General features: G+C 41.3%; 1 protein-coding gene across 3 annotated transcripts in view; it reads right to left on the minus strand.

Moving 5' to 3' along the window:
• Positions 1-8795, minus strand: part of LOC147210273 (guanine nucleotide-binding protein G(I)/G(S)/G(T) subunit beta-1) — a 28067-nt gene extending 19272 nt beyond the window's left edge. Inside the window, exon 1 of one of the 3 annotated variants that reach the window (XM_086107788.1) lies at positions 8438-8795. The gene's annotated coding sequence lies outside the window, so the exon portion shown is untranslated. Of the gene's footprint in view, positions 1-8174; positions 8281-8437 lie in introns of those variants that run through there. The other 2 variants (XM_086107798.1, XM_086107806.1) reach the window with 2 other exon arrangements.
• Between the last annotated feature and the right edge of the window lie 5060 nt (positions 8796-13855).

The following is a 13855-nucleotide window of genomic DNA, read 5'->3' on the forward strand; positions in this document are numbered from 1 at the left end:
CAGAACGTTCCAACAGATGCTTCATGATTTCTCTGATAGAAAATGCAATCTCTTTTTTCTCCCACTTTCTAAATGTTCTTGAGCAAATGACAAGCGTTGAATTTTGCACGCTATTGCGTTACTGGAGTACAATCCACCACAAGTCAGCATTCAGCCATCACATTACTTAAGTTGGTACGAATCGGAAGAGGACGTTTCAGCCTTTTTATGCTTTGAATTAAATATAAGAGTGTCATGTTCAGTTGCAGCATTGTGTGATTGAACAGCAAAGGAAAAAAAATAAAACCATGTTAAAGGACTTGTGGTGAGTCAGTCCATCATTGTGGTCAAATAATGCTGAAAATGTCAGATGATTGCAGACAAAGTTAAAAAAAAAAAAAAAAAAAAACTTTCTGCCTACATGCTGTGCTTCAAACTTCCACCATAATCCGGCTGCTAAAAGAAGAGATTAGTTTCACTCCATTACCATCAGTGTTGCATACTACCACTTTATTTTGCCTGTCATCGCTACTACTTGGTTCACTTCAGCGACATCTTTGTCACTTCCTGTGTGAAGGGAGATTTAGATTACGGTCTGGCCATTCATTTTCCAAAGCCCCCATGTAATAAATTGATTTACTGTTCTTGTAATAAAAAAAATAAAAACAAAATTATGACTAGTCATGTATATGCATGTTAACATATTACTCATCTACATTCACAAAAACATCTGCACAGGACATGAATTTTTCTACAGTTTTAAAGAAAGTTGGCAACAATCGCAAACTCATTTTTGCTGTTTCTCACAAATCATTATCACAGCGAATACCCTTCTTCCATCCACCATGCAGGAAATAATTTTGCTAAATGAGGATAGCCTTTGACAAAAAAACAAATTGTTTAGGATAATATATTTGCCCAGAACCTATCACAATAAACCCTAAATAAAAGCTCAAGTTATTAAATAAGGCTTATGTGATGCACATACACTGACGTAGCACTGGGCAATTCATTAAAATGTTGTCATGATTTAGATTTTGGCTTCTCTTGACATTTTGAATTATACAATCAAAGAAAAACGACGAATGTGCAGAACAGCATGTGGTATTTGCAAAATCTCAATGCATTGTAGCGATACAGACTCTGTATGCTGGTCTTCCGGTAAATTTGTGTACCCGAAATGTATCTGGTGCCGGGTACCATTCTCTTCAAGTTCCTGGTAGGCGAAATGAATGTTTGCAGAACTGAAACTGCATAAACAAACAGCCAAATAGGACAAAAAAGAGCACAGAATAGGATAACTGTTAGCCAATAAGGATAGCTGCTAATGCTATAACGCTACTTGGCTACCAATAGCGATACTGTAAAGCTACGCCTCATTAATGACAACAGCAGTCGTGCGTGTCTATGAATCGACAAGACACAAGCGAACCAAACTGAAAAGGTCAAAACAGTTTTCAAAAGTCCTTCCATTCCAAGTGTGCATGTGCGCGCGTCAACTTGGCACAGCGGCGAGCATGGTGACAAACAGGAGAGGGAACAAAGCCGTGCGACTGACTGCTGAGGACGTATGTGAAAAAACATGCATGTCAATGACCAATTATCGAGACCAGAAAAAATACATTGTGTCCCATTTTGTTCACATAAGTCAAATTATATATTATATCGTTATCATAATTATTGTGATGGGCCCACATGAGGTCCATCGGCATTGTCATGAGTCTTTTTTTAAGTCGCTTAATGCAGCAACAAACTGTCTCATTTGTATCACCCTTAAATGTTAAACATAAAACTGCCACTTTCTAAATCAAAGCTGAGCAAAATTTACATTTTTTTTCCTTTATTACAAATTTGCAAGGTCTCACCCCTGCCTGCCTGAAACCTAAGATGGTCAGTAGACAAACTCTGCGGTATCTGCTTTTGCTAATGACAATGCTTCAAAAGCAAACGCTAAGCCGTGTCTGATTTAAGGAGGTACCTTGCAAAGTGCCATAAGATAATGTCAAGCATTAGGGTGGGGGGGGGGGGGGGCCCAAGCAATTTTCCCTTACCATGCTTTCAGGCAGTTAATCATGCGCCTCTGTTCTAATAGTACACACAGCACTGAGTTCAACTTCCTTTACGGACCATTTCAAGCCTTGATGGTTATTTCCATTGTGCAAGGTGGTAGTTTTTAGAACCAAAGTAAGTGGACATACAAGTCCAGGTTTGGCAACCACGTGAGGGCTTTGACTTTGTGGATTACTTTGGACTTCTGTTGTAGTTATTTCTTACTGTACAAAGAAATAGTTACCATTTGTAACTGGCTGGGGGAATTAATAATAAGACCACATATTTTATACACAAATTGCAACTACAAGAGCAAGTCAGTCAAGGCAAGGCGCAGTCCGATTTCCTTGGCTTGGAAATATCAAACACACAGCACCGTCAATGCAAAATAAAAACAAATAAAAAGTCTATAAAGTTGGAGGGACAGAGGAAACAGAACATGTCAAGAATTAAATTCAACCATGAGCCAAAGTCAAACGGCCAAGTACACGTTAATGATGCTGTTTTTGTCCCTTCCTGACCAATGACGACAAACACCCGACCTCTTACCTCTTATAAGATTGTCCTATAAGGTAATCGTTTGGTCTGGTGAGTGTTAAGAGTGGATTTGTCCCGATAATGGGATCCAAAACAGGTCAAATCCAACAATGTGACCAAAATTCTTCATGTTAATGGGGGCAAGCCGCATCTTCTCAGATAATTTGAGGCTGTGAACTGTAGCCAATGAAAGAAGCCTGCTGATGAACAAGGAAGCAGCAGTAAGTAAAAGTAAATATGTCTTAACCGATTACGTAATTTTTTTAATATAGTGGGTGTCTTCCCCCCCCCCCCCCCCCCCCCGACAGCAGGAAGCGTTTTCCAAAGCCTTTTTTGCCAAGTCGCCCTTTTACAATGCTCCTGCCTCCGGTCCTCTTCGTAAACACTCGACAACCATCGATTGGCGCATACTCAGAAGGGTCAGCTTGTCTTCGTGTTTGTGAGATTATGTGTGATCGTCCAAAGACTTTGCCTCACAGGACTAGATTGTAGACCAGTGATTGAACGTAATCTTTAGGGTGTCTAGTGGTATGTGTTGAGATTATCTGAACAGACGACATACTCAAAAATGTGAATGGTTGATTTGTTTTTATCTTTAAGTTATCTGTCACGGATAAAGTTTCTTAATTTCGAAATATCCACGTTTGTTCCAGGCTGAATGCACATGCAGAGGAAGTCACAAAATGAAACCGCCACATAACAATTCGACCACAACAGGATGATGCAATCAAATTAATTTAGTATAAAATCTATTCCCCCCCAAAAATAAATGGATCATTAAAATTAGCTAAAAACATACTGAATCATGGGGGCGGGGCTGTCTGAACGATTAACTGGCTAAAACCATATAATCCCACAGAGTGAAACACAGACTAAGAATATAATCCCATTTCTATGTACCATTTGGAGATTAAAAATACGCATCATCATAATGAAAATCCTACCCTGAAAACAATAGACACCCTCTTAGTTCAAATGGCTTATATTGAGACAAGTTAGCCAAAAAGAAAAAGTAATCTTGTAATGACCCCTAATAATATGTCAGTGGGAGTGAATCAATCCTGCAAGTGACGGGTGATCTTTCCAGGTGGGACAGCAACCAACGCTACTAAGATATACTGTATATAGAAAATGGATGGAAAGTGGCAATATTTCGTACAAACCAAATTCCAATGAGGTTGGGAAATTGTGCTACATACATAAACAACAGAATACAATGATTTTCAATGGAAGACAGGTTTGGGCTGCAGGCAGGTCAGTCTTATAACCACATCCTTTCAACAAAACATGCTTGAAATGTCATCATAATTAAAAATGAAGACAATATGCAATTTTGGCATATTAGCAAGAAATGAAGTTGATGCATATAAATTGATTTTGTGGGCAACCTATAATGATGTGACGGGCCAGATATGGCCCCTTGGCCTTGAGTTTGACTTGTGTAGTAGTTTTAAATTGCATTTAGGAATATAGTGCCAAACAGTATTTACCAACAGAGGTTTTCTGAAGTGTTCCTAAGGCCATGCTGTGATATCCTTTACTTATTCGGGAGATGTCGGTTTATGATGTTGTGCCGCCCGAGGGATCGAAGTCAACGGGCATTCAATGTTGGATTTTGGCCTTGCCTTTTACTTGCAGTGATGTATCCAGATTCTCTGAATCTTTTGATATTATGGGCCGTAGATGATGAAATCCTGAAATGCCTCACAATTCTACATTGTCCTTGAACTGTTCGACTATTTTCTCTGGTAGTTGTTCACAAAGAGGTGAACTTTGCTTGTGAAGCTCCATTTATACCCAATCATGGCACCCACCTGTTCCCAGCTAGCTTGTTCACCTGTGGGATGTTCTAAACAGGTGTTTGATGAGCATTCCTCAACTTTCTCTGTCTTTTTTGCCACCTGTCCCAGCTTTTTGGGAATGTCTTGGAGCCATAAATTGCGGATTTTCTTTAACCTCAAAGATAATCAGTCTCCTTGCATGGAGGACTACAGTAATGGGAGAATATTTAATTATTAAAAGCTGAAGATGGAGATTTTGCCAATTTGACATGAAAAGGGTATCTAAATGATAATCATTTAATTGTATATTCAAATAGTTGTCAGTTAATCATTTAATCTTTTTCACTTATTGCACAGGCGTTCTGGAACGTAACCCCTGCAATAAAATGGGAATGAATGAAAGTTAACACATGGACAAACAAGCACTAGGACCATGCAGAAATGTAAATGGGGTGTCACTTATATCGTGCTTTTCTACCTTGGGTACTCAAAGCGCTGTACACTGTTACTATATTCACCTACTGATGACACAGCATCAGGGGCAACTGGGGGCTCAGTATCTTGCTCAAGGACACTTTGACATGGTCACAATGGTCAGGGATCGAACCACCAACCTCTGGGTTGGGAAATGACCATTCTACCACTGATCCATAGCATCAGTAGTGCCCGCGCACAACAGGTGACCCTCAAGGACCACATGAGTAGCCCACGGTCCTGTTCTAAATACAGCTAATCAGTGGGACATTGGGATTTTCTAGAAACATTGTAGAGACAATCGTTCGAAAATGTTGCAATGTACTGTATATTTCCTATATAGAGTGAGAAATCATTAATAAGGTCAATGTCTTCACATAAACCAAGATTATTAATATCGTAATAAATGTTTACGGTACTTTGAGCGAATATGTTATTTCATAGGTGTGTATAAGAATGGTAGCCCATGGCATTAATCAGTATCCAAGAAACACACAATTGCTTTAGGGGACCCCTGGGCTGTACTGTAAATGGCACTTGGCCCTCCTAATCACATTACTTAGACAATTTAACACATTGAATTTGGATGATCCATTTTCCCCTCACCAAGTTAGCAGTGCACTGTGCAACGAGTCTCAAGGAAGCACAACAGTGTGTGCGTGTGTCAGTGCAATGCACCTCCTATGGAAATCAAATATCACAGTCATTGTCGAGAAAAATCCCCGACATGTTTGTGAGACAGCCGCCAGCCACTACTAAGTCGTAACGTTCCTCGAAATCATGATTGGCTGTGACTGGAAAGCATGTGCAGTGACAGTGAACATGTACAAAGAAAAAAAAATTCCCCACGGTTACGCCACTGTGTTACTGACGATTGGTATTTTTTACAGGCTGAAAAAACAATGCACATACGCACACTACCACTTGGGGATGGGCATCAAAATTTGAGAGAAACTGCAACTATTTCGATGTTTTCGATTTCAATGGCTAGTTTGCCTCTTGGAAGAAGCCGTTGAACACGAACAAAGAACTACCATTAGGAAGTGTGCGAGCAGAGCACTGGACATGAATGAAGAAGAACCAGCAGAAAGTGTATGCTTGATGGTTGCAAGATGCGATAATGAATAGTTCGCAACCAATATCAAGTGAAGCCGAAATTTGTTGAATAAAAAGCCTGTCTTCTTCTTAGTGTAACATACACATCATAGTGGAGGAGGTTGCCCTTCAAATATGATAAAACACCTATACATGGCCCATCCTTGATATTTCTGTGCTGACTCTTGCTTCAGCTTTGACCATCAGCCTGGTACCACGTGCAAATCAGAATCAAGGAAATACAGGCAAGTCAGAATCAGGGAACTATATCTCATGCAGTGCTTCTCAATTATTTTTAGATGAAAATTATTTTGCACCAATCCAAACTCTCCATCTCACCTTTAAATAGTATCATTTTTCTATAAAACTCTTAAGTACACCTCTGCAGAGGTGTTATACTCCTTGCGGACTCTGACAATGAGAAGGCCGCTGCCACCTACTGGAGAGGATGTGCGATTATATTTTATTATAGGATGAAAAAATAAAAATAAAACAGGAATGCATCTTATTTTGTTCACAAACTTAATCACATCTGAGGTTGGATAAAACAAGACTGCTGAGGTTCGAATATAATGACAAAAGGCCACATACTACAAACGGTTATGTTGACATACATACGTTGAATGTGATCAGAAATTGATTTGCAGTTCTTACTGTTCATTCATGCACTAACAGTCAATTCCGTATCTTGTTGCCTTACATCTAACTGCACTCGCCTGACCAGGAAACAAATGGCCTTTAAACATCACTTGGACATTTTTAACAACAGGGAAATGAAGGCTAGCGGCCCAAAGCTCGAAGTCAGCCGGCGCCAGGCAGCTGTCTACGAGTGGGAGAAAAGGCGCTGATGAGGAAGGCTTTGAACGCCATCTTGTTGAGTGCAGCTACTCGGGCCCACAATACAGGAACCCATTCATTGGAGGCGCTGCGGGGTGGGGACACACCGGCCAAACGAAACCCGAGCGAGTAAATTATAACGATTCTTTAGAAGAGAAGTTAAAAAAAGGAAATCCACACGACAGCGAAAACTGACTGCACCCATTCGCGAGTTGTCCAGCTCGACGCGAAGTTGCTAAAAGCGGCATCTTGTTGCCCCTTGGTTGGGGGGAGGCGCACGACGATCAACACGTCCGACGAGCCGCTTGCTCGACATATTAACCTTATCATGCCACGCACAGGAGGTCATATTGCCGTTTTAGCACAACCGACCCGAGAAATACCATTTCAACTCGTTTTATTTTCACGAGGGACGAGCGAGCGTGCGAGGCGACCGGGTATGGGACATGGCCGGTGTAGCTGCTAACAGCTCGCTCGCCCTGCAACACACCCCAGGCTCGAGATAACAGGATTGCATCGAGCCAATTAGACTCATTTTCTCTACATTACATTGAGAAGTTCACCCATGATCCAAAAGTGTGTAAATTATTTTCCATCTTAGAGCGAGGGGCTAAAATACCATTTAACACATTTGTTTGATACAAGTCAACAATGGTGCCATGGGCTAATTAGGATGGTATGAAGTTGTATCCCCGTGCAGCCTGATTGTTGTTACTGTTAAAAAGTTAAAAGTGATTCAACACCGGACTCGGCTCGCTTTTGTAGATCCACTTGTATTGTTTTAAAGCGGCGAATTCGACGAAAACCCTCCAGCTCCGACACTCTCGGCAAATAACGCGTTACGCAAATAATCTGCGCAGAACAAATAGTAACACCCTCCGGGTGAAAACATCATTCGCAAACTTCCACCAACATCTGACCGAATTATATCACGATCGGGCGAAACACACCCATGAGAGCCACGCCAGGCTGCGGCCACTGCTGGGCTAACTTGCTTGGACTCGCGACAGAAAGCAGGGGGTGGTGTCGGCGGCGCTTCGGGTTGGCGAAGAAGCCATTTTTAGACTCGCTTCGTTGTCAGCTGTATGATGCTACGATTTGCACCACGACAGGAAGGATTTTTTAAGAAGTGTTTCGCAGAGGCCAGAAGTTTTTTCGGTAATTTCAGAGTCTGTAAGTTTGAAGGCTAAGACCATTAGCAGATGAGATTTATACCACCTTAGGATGTAGGAAAGACATGGAAAATATGGGCCGACATGTCGACTTACTGGCAACAAACAGGATAGGAATTTGTGGTTAAAACAAACCCTTATTTTGCAAAGGAAAATTGCCAAAAAGGTTAAATTAGTTGGAAACTGGAGGAGCTAGTTAACGTAGAAAACTTTCCTAAATAATCGGTTATAATAGTACAACAGTACTCACGTAAAATGGGAACATTTGATGGAAAATCTAGACAAATGTCCCAGTACCAATCTACTGTGCCTTCGAAACTGACCTCCATTCTACTAGTGAGAGTGGCGTGCTAACGACACAACCAACCAACTAACAAGCCAGCAAGGTAACCAACTAACGGAGGCACTCAAATCAGTTAACCCCTTGGTTCATCTCCGCAGCTTTAGCTATCCACATACAGAATTCATGATGTATGGCAAAAATTGAAGACAAAAAAAAACGTAGATCCTTACCTGCTTTCAAATGAAATCAGCGCTTAAAATCACATCGGCTGGAAACAAGTAAAAGCTCGTCTCTCCTCTCTCCAGCCAGGCGCTCAGTGTAGCTAGCGAAGAGCGGCACTCCCCGAACACAGTTTTGAAACCCGCCAAGGAGGGGGGGACACACCGGCACAGGCGAGCAAATATGAGGCAGTTATTCACCCCAAGATAGGCGTTCACAGTTCCGCGTGAGCACTCTCCGCAGGCGCCACAAATTCCACCTTGACGGCAAAAACACTCTGGTCCTACGACGTCGTCGTCCCTCTTCCCTTCCTCGGCGTCAGGATCTCAGCAGCGTCTTCCGGCGGCCATCAAACAGCAGAGATGGGCGCGGTAACCCTGCACTCAGCTCCGGGAAACCCCACGCTCGGGAGGCGTCACAACGCACGGCCAAGGGTCGGCGACCACTTCAAGAAATCAGGAAATACTGCCATCTTTGGTTACTCCGGTCATATATACTATACATACACAGGGTGGGCGAAAGTAGTTTAATTACAAATACACTTATTTATTAGAGTTACATTAATTCAACATTGTTTAACTGTGTATAATCAAAGCAGGGTTTCGAGCCAAGGTTCAGGTTTCTTGCTTGGGTCAGGGTCTCGAGTGGTTCGGGTTTTAAACAAGGGTTATCATTACAAATTAAGGTTTCAAGGCCAGTGTTATTTTTTGTGTTAGGTTCAATACGTGTGTTGGCATGGGGGAGACCCTAAATTTCTTTGTTCTTTCATTCTTCATTCCTTCCTAAAATGTCCCCTTCCTTTCATACGATCCTTCCTTACTATACTTGTTTCCTTAATTCCTTTAACTCCTTTGTTTCCTTCCTTCAAGAGGTTAAGGCCTACTTTTTGCCCACCCTGTGTAACTGCAATAGTACATTTTAAACACAATTACCCCAGGAATAAGTACAATTAAATCGCAATTTATCAAAATTTCCCCTAATGGTTATTTAACATGTGCTGCTTACTGTGCCATGTTCCGTTGTGTCGTTTCACTAAAATCAAAGGTGTCAAAATTAATCGATTTAACAACAACTAATTGATCATCAAATTAATTGACAACTATTCTCATCTTCGAGTAAGCGTTTAGCTGCATTGTTTCAAGGGGAATGGGTTTGCAATTTTTAAACTGCCACCAAGATTTGAATGTATCCTCACTGACCAAAGCATGTTTACATGCATGTAAACAAGCCATTCTTAGACAAGGCTGTCACATTGCTAACATGACTTAGTCACAATGGAGTGTTGTGTTGCTATCCCCGTTTTGCCTCGAGAGCTGTTTGATTAATTTGTACTTTTATCACTAACCAGAGATAAATTATGGAGCCAAGGAAACCAATAAGGCTGCTGTATGTCCCAACAAGACGGCAAGGATGCACGTGCATCCGCGTGTGCAAGAAAACGGTCCTCGATCACACTTTTTATGTCTATGGATATTGTTGACCAAAGCAGATACTGAATCAAGATGATCACTTTATGGAAAAATAGTTGCATCAGGTGTAGAGCGCATAACCTGCAATTGACATGTCGTCGAACCTGCAACAGCCTCAGAAGTGCATGTCAAACTAGTATGGACTGTATTCAGCTCAATAACAGTGTCTCTCACCATTCACATGTACACTTACCATGCCAGGGGTTTTGCTACATGCTCGAGTAGTTAGCACTGTTGTACTAGGATTACTCGAAACATATTCACAAATCGGTGTCAACTGGCCATTCTTGTGCAATTTACATGTTGTCCTTGTGCTTGTAGGTGTAACTTGTTTCCTCTCAAAATTTGTGTTTGTCAATGTGATATTGAGAAGAAGAAGGATGGCTATCTGATTTACATGACCGCAACAACCGCTACTTCCAGTACTGTGTCATTTGCAAGCCAAAACACAGTGTCGAATATCATTAAACGGTAGGTGGAAGGTTTTGCTGAACAATTTAGACTTTTAATTGCAGTATGACAATTGCGAACAAAGTTTATATATATACATACATACATATATATATATATATATATATATCGATTAATTCCGCTCAAAGGCAGGGCAGCACACTTTCACATGAGGCATGTGCACTCACATACGTTGCATATAGTGAGACTTGAGCGTTGCATTAAAAGATTCCTCTGTGACAATATACGTGACAATATGCTATGATTTGTTGTGATTGAATCCGAAAATTCAGATTTGGCGTTTTTTTTTTTTTTTTTTTTTTTTTACACTTTGTTTTTACTCCCTTGCATGTTTGTGGATAGGAGACACAGAGCCTTAGTCATTATGACCTGTGGTCTAGGTGGAATGCTACCAGGAGAGTTTACACTGGATACTGAGTTAAAGCATTACTTGGGGACATGGAACTTGTCTTTCGGGAGCGTCTTAGTCCAGTGGGGGACGACAACACAAGTATTATCTGCTCTGGTTTGGGTGTTTAATAAGTTGTTCTTCTAAAGCCCAGCGCTTGAAAATGTTTGCGAGAACGGCAGTCTCGATTCTTTTTCCCTATTCTGTTTGGTCAAAAAGTATTTGGAGTTTTTATGAGTTGACTGGGGAAGCATACTGAATAAGTGACGAGCATGTGTGCCCCACAGTTCTGAGATTCAAGGGTCAAAATCTCAATTCGGGCCTTCCTTTGTGGCGTTTCCATGCTCTCCCCATGTTCTGTGGGTTTTGTCCGGGTACTCCGGTTTCCTCCCATGTTCCAAAAACATGTATGTTAGGTTAACTGAAAACTCAAAATCGAGCATTAGTATGATTGGCTGTTTGTTTATATGTGCTCTGCTAATAACTGGCAACCAGTTCAGGGGGTAGATAACACATCTTTTAGACATTCCTTTCAACAATATGTATTTGTATCCATCGATGGAACTCTTGAAGCACAATCAGCAAAACCCTGAAATGTGCAAGGTTAATGGAAAAGCTGAATTAACTTGTCATGATTTGAATGTATGCCCATACAGTTTTTTTTTTGTGCTATCCACTAATTTATGGCACATTGTGTGTACATAACCATCTGATAATCAAGGCCCTAATCAAACCATGAGTTGGAAACACTAACCCAGTGTGTGTTTGCTTGTCATTCAGAGTCTCTGGGTGTGAGTTTCCATCAGGACTCATCTGGGCTAGGTTACAGCTGCTGAGATTTAGTTGCCCCTGGATACGCTCCCGCCTGCCTGCATGCATGTGTTGTGAAGCTTCTTAAGCAGGGCTTCAGGCCACCCCGGGGGAGAAGGTTTTCGTCTGAATTTAAGTTTTTGACGTGACCAGTCCAAAAGAAGGAAAAAAAAAATAGTTGCGACTGTTTGACAGCGTAACAAATTAAAAAAAAAAATACATGACTGAATTACTTCTAAAGCAGGACTTAAACCTATTACAGTGTCCAAAGAAAATGGCGCTAATTTGAAAATCCTTCCCTCACGGATAGATTCCACTTTTCTATACAGCGCTGAGCACAGCCTTGACATTGTACTGATGAGACACAAAAGTAGCTACCTCAATCATCAGGAGAGCCAAAGGAAAAGTGTTTAAAAAAACACAAAACCTCACACTGCGGTTTTATTGTTTGCTTCAATGGGCAATTTGCTTTGTTGATGGCTTAAGAAAGTGGATCTTTTATACATGCATTAAGAAAAGTATGATGAAAAATATTATACTATATTAAGAGCATGTGTTTTGCATGCATGCACATATTTTGTCCATATTTAAAAAGGTATTTTAGTCATACATCTGATTAGGTCATGCCCGGTAGCTCTGATGAAAAATTGTGGCCCCCACCAGCATTAAATTGCCCATCCCTGACATACAGTATAGGTACAAGCACACCACAGTCAGAGTTAGTCAGTAGCATCTTCACTCCGAATTAGCGATAAAGATTAGAAAAAGTGGCAAAATAACGGCAATATTTGTCTAATACGATGTAGCACACGCTTTGTAAAAGCCAGTGACATTACACGAGCCTAAGCTCATAATGACCTTGCTTTTTATAGGCTGGTTGAAGTGCTATAATCTGATTTCGAATAATCTCCTACAATCTGTGATAAATGCTTACTGCATGTATCTGAGGAGAGAGAGAGGTCAGTTGGACTACATTGAGCCATTACTGACATCTGCTGTTCACATGTACAAATCATAGGAGCGCTTGGTTGTTCTGGTTTAGTGGTAAACCAAGGCTTTCATTGGGGCGCCATACTATTTATGTTTTAGATTGGGAACTACCTGCTCGTGATAAATTCTAATAGGTCACAGTAAATATGAACTATGCAATCTTCTTTATTGTATTGGCAGATTGTATTTTTAAAAGGAGAGACAAATATCCACCTATCCATCCATTTTCCGACCCGCTTTATTCTCACAAGGGTTGCAGGGGGTGCTGGAGCCAATCCCAGCTGTCTTCGGGCAGGAGGCGGGGCACACCCTGAACCGGTTGTCAGCCAATCACAGGGCGCACATAGACGAACAACCATCCGCGCTCACACCCACACCTAGGGACAATTTAGAGCAAGGGTGTCCAAACTCGGTCCTCAAGGGCCGCTGTCCTGCCTGTTTTCCAGCTCTGCAGGGAGCAGAACCCTAACCTTAAATTAATGCAACGACCAGTGATGGTGTGTATCGCCTCACACAAATAAGCATTTACAGCACTGCTTGAGGAGCATTCATGTACAGTAAATGACATTGCACAACAAAATGTACACAACAATAGTGTAAATTCCTTGAAAATGAGTTTTGCTACCAGCTATTTTAAATGGTATTTTTCCTCTGGATAGTTGTTTTTTTCTTGTCTGCATTTCATAGTTTTCCTGATTGTTTTGGTGAAAAAAAACATCAGCAGTTATCGATATCGAATGATCTGACATTTGTATATCGTGCTACACCTTTCAGCTCTATTGCCCAGCACAACTTGAGGTAATTGCCATTTTTAAAGTCTCTTTTGCACCCAAGCTTTAACTTCCCGGCTTACGTCTTGAGATGTTGCTTCAGAATTTCGACATAACGTTCTTTCCTCATGATGCCATCTATTTTGTTAAGTGCACCATTCCCTCCTGTAGCAGAACATCATGATGCTGGTACCCCCATTTTACGGTTGGGATGGTGTTCTCAGGCTTGTGGTCTTCCCCTTTTTTTCCCCCTCCAACGCAGTGATGCTCATTATCGGGCCAAACGATTCAATTTTAGTTTCGGCAGTACATTTCGGACCAAAACACATTCATTTTTGAGACACAGAACCTTCCTAAGTGGCCAAGTGGTAAGGATCATAACCTGCCACCATGGAGAAACTGTTTCAAGACCATTAAGTCCCCCCCCCCCCCCCCCCCCACACACACACAAAGCTGTTGTCCAAGACACAGATACCCTAGTAATGGTAATGGTTATGGAAAATGGGCTGTCACTTCTCTGACGCTTTTTTA

The sequence above is a fragment of the Hippocampus guttulatus genome, chromosome 1 (genome assembly GCF_054856545.1).
Source record: "Hippocampus guttulatus isolate MCC_2025c chromosome 1, RoL_Hgut_1.0, whole genome shotgun sequence".
Taxonomy (NCBI): Eukaryota; Metazoa; Chordata; class Actinopteri; order Syngnathiformes; family Syngnathidae; genus Hippocampus; species Hippocampus guttulatus.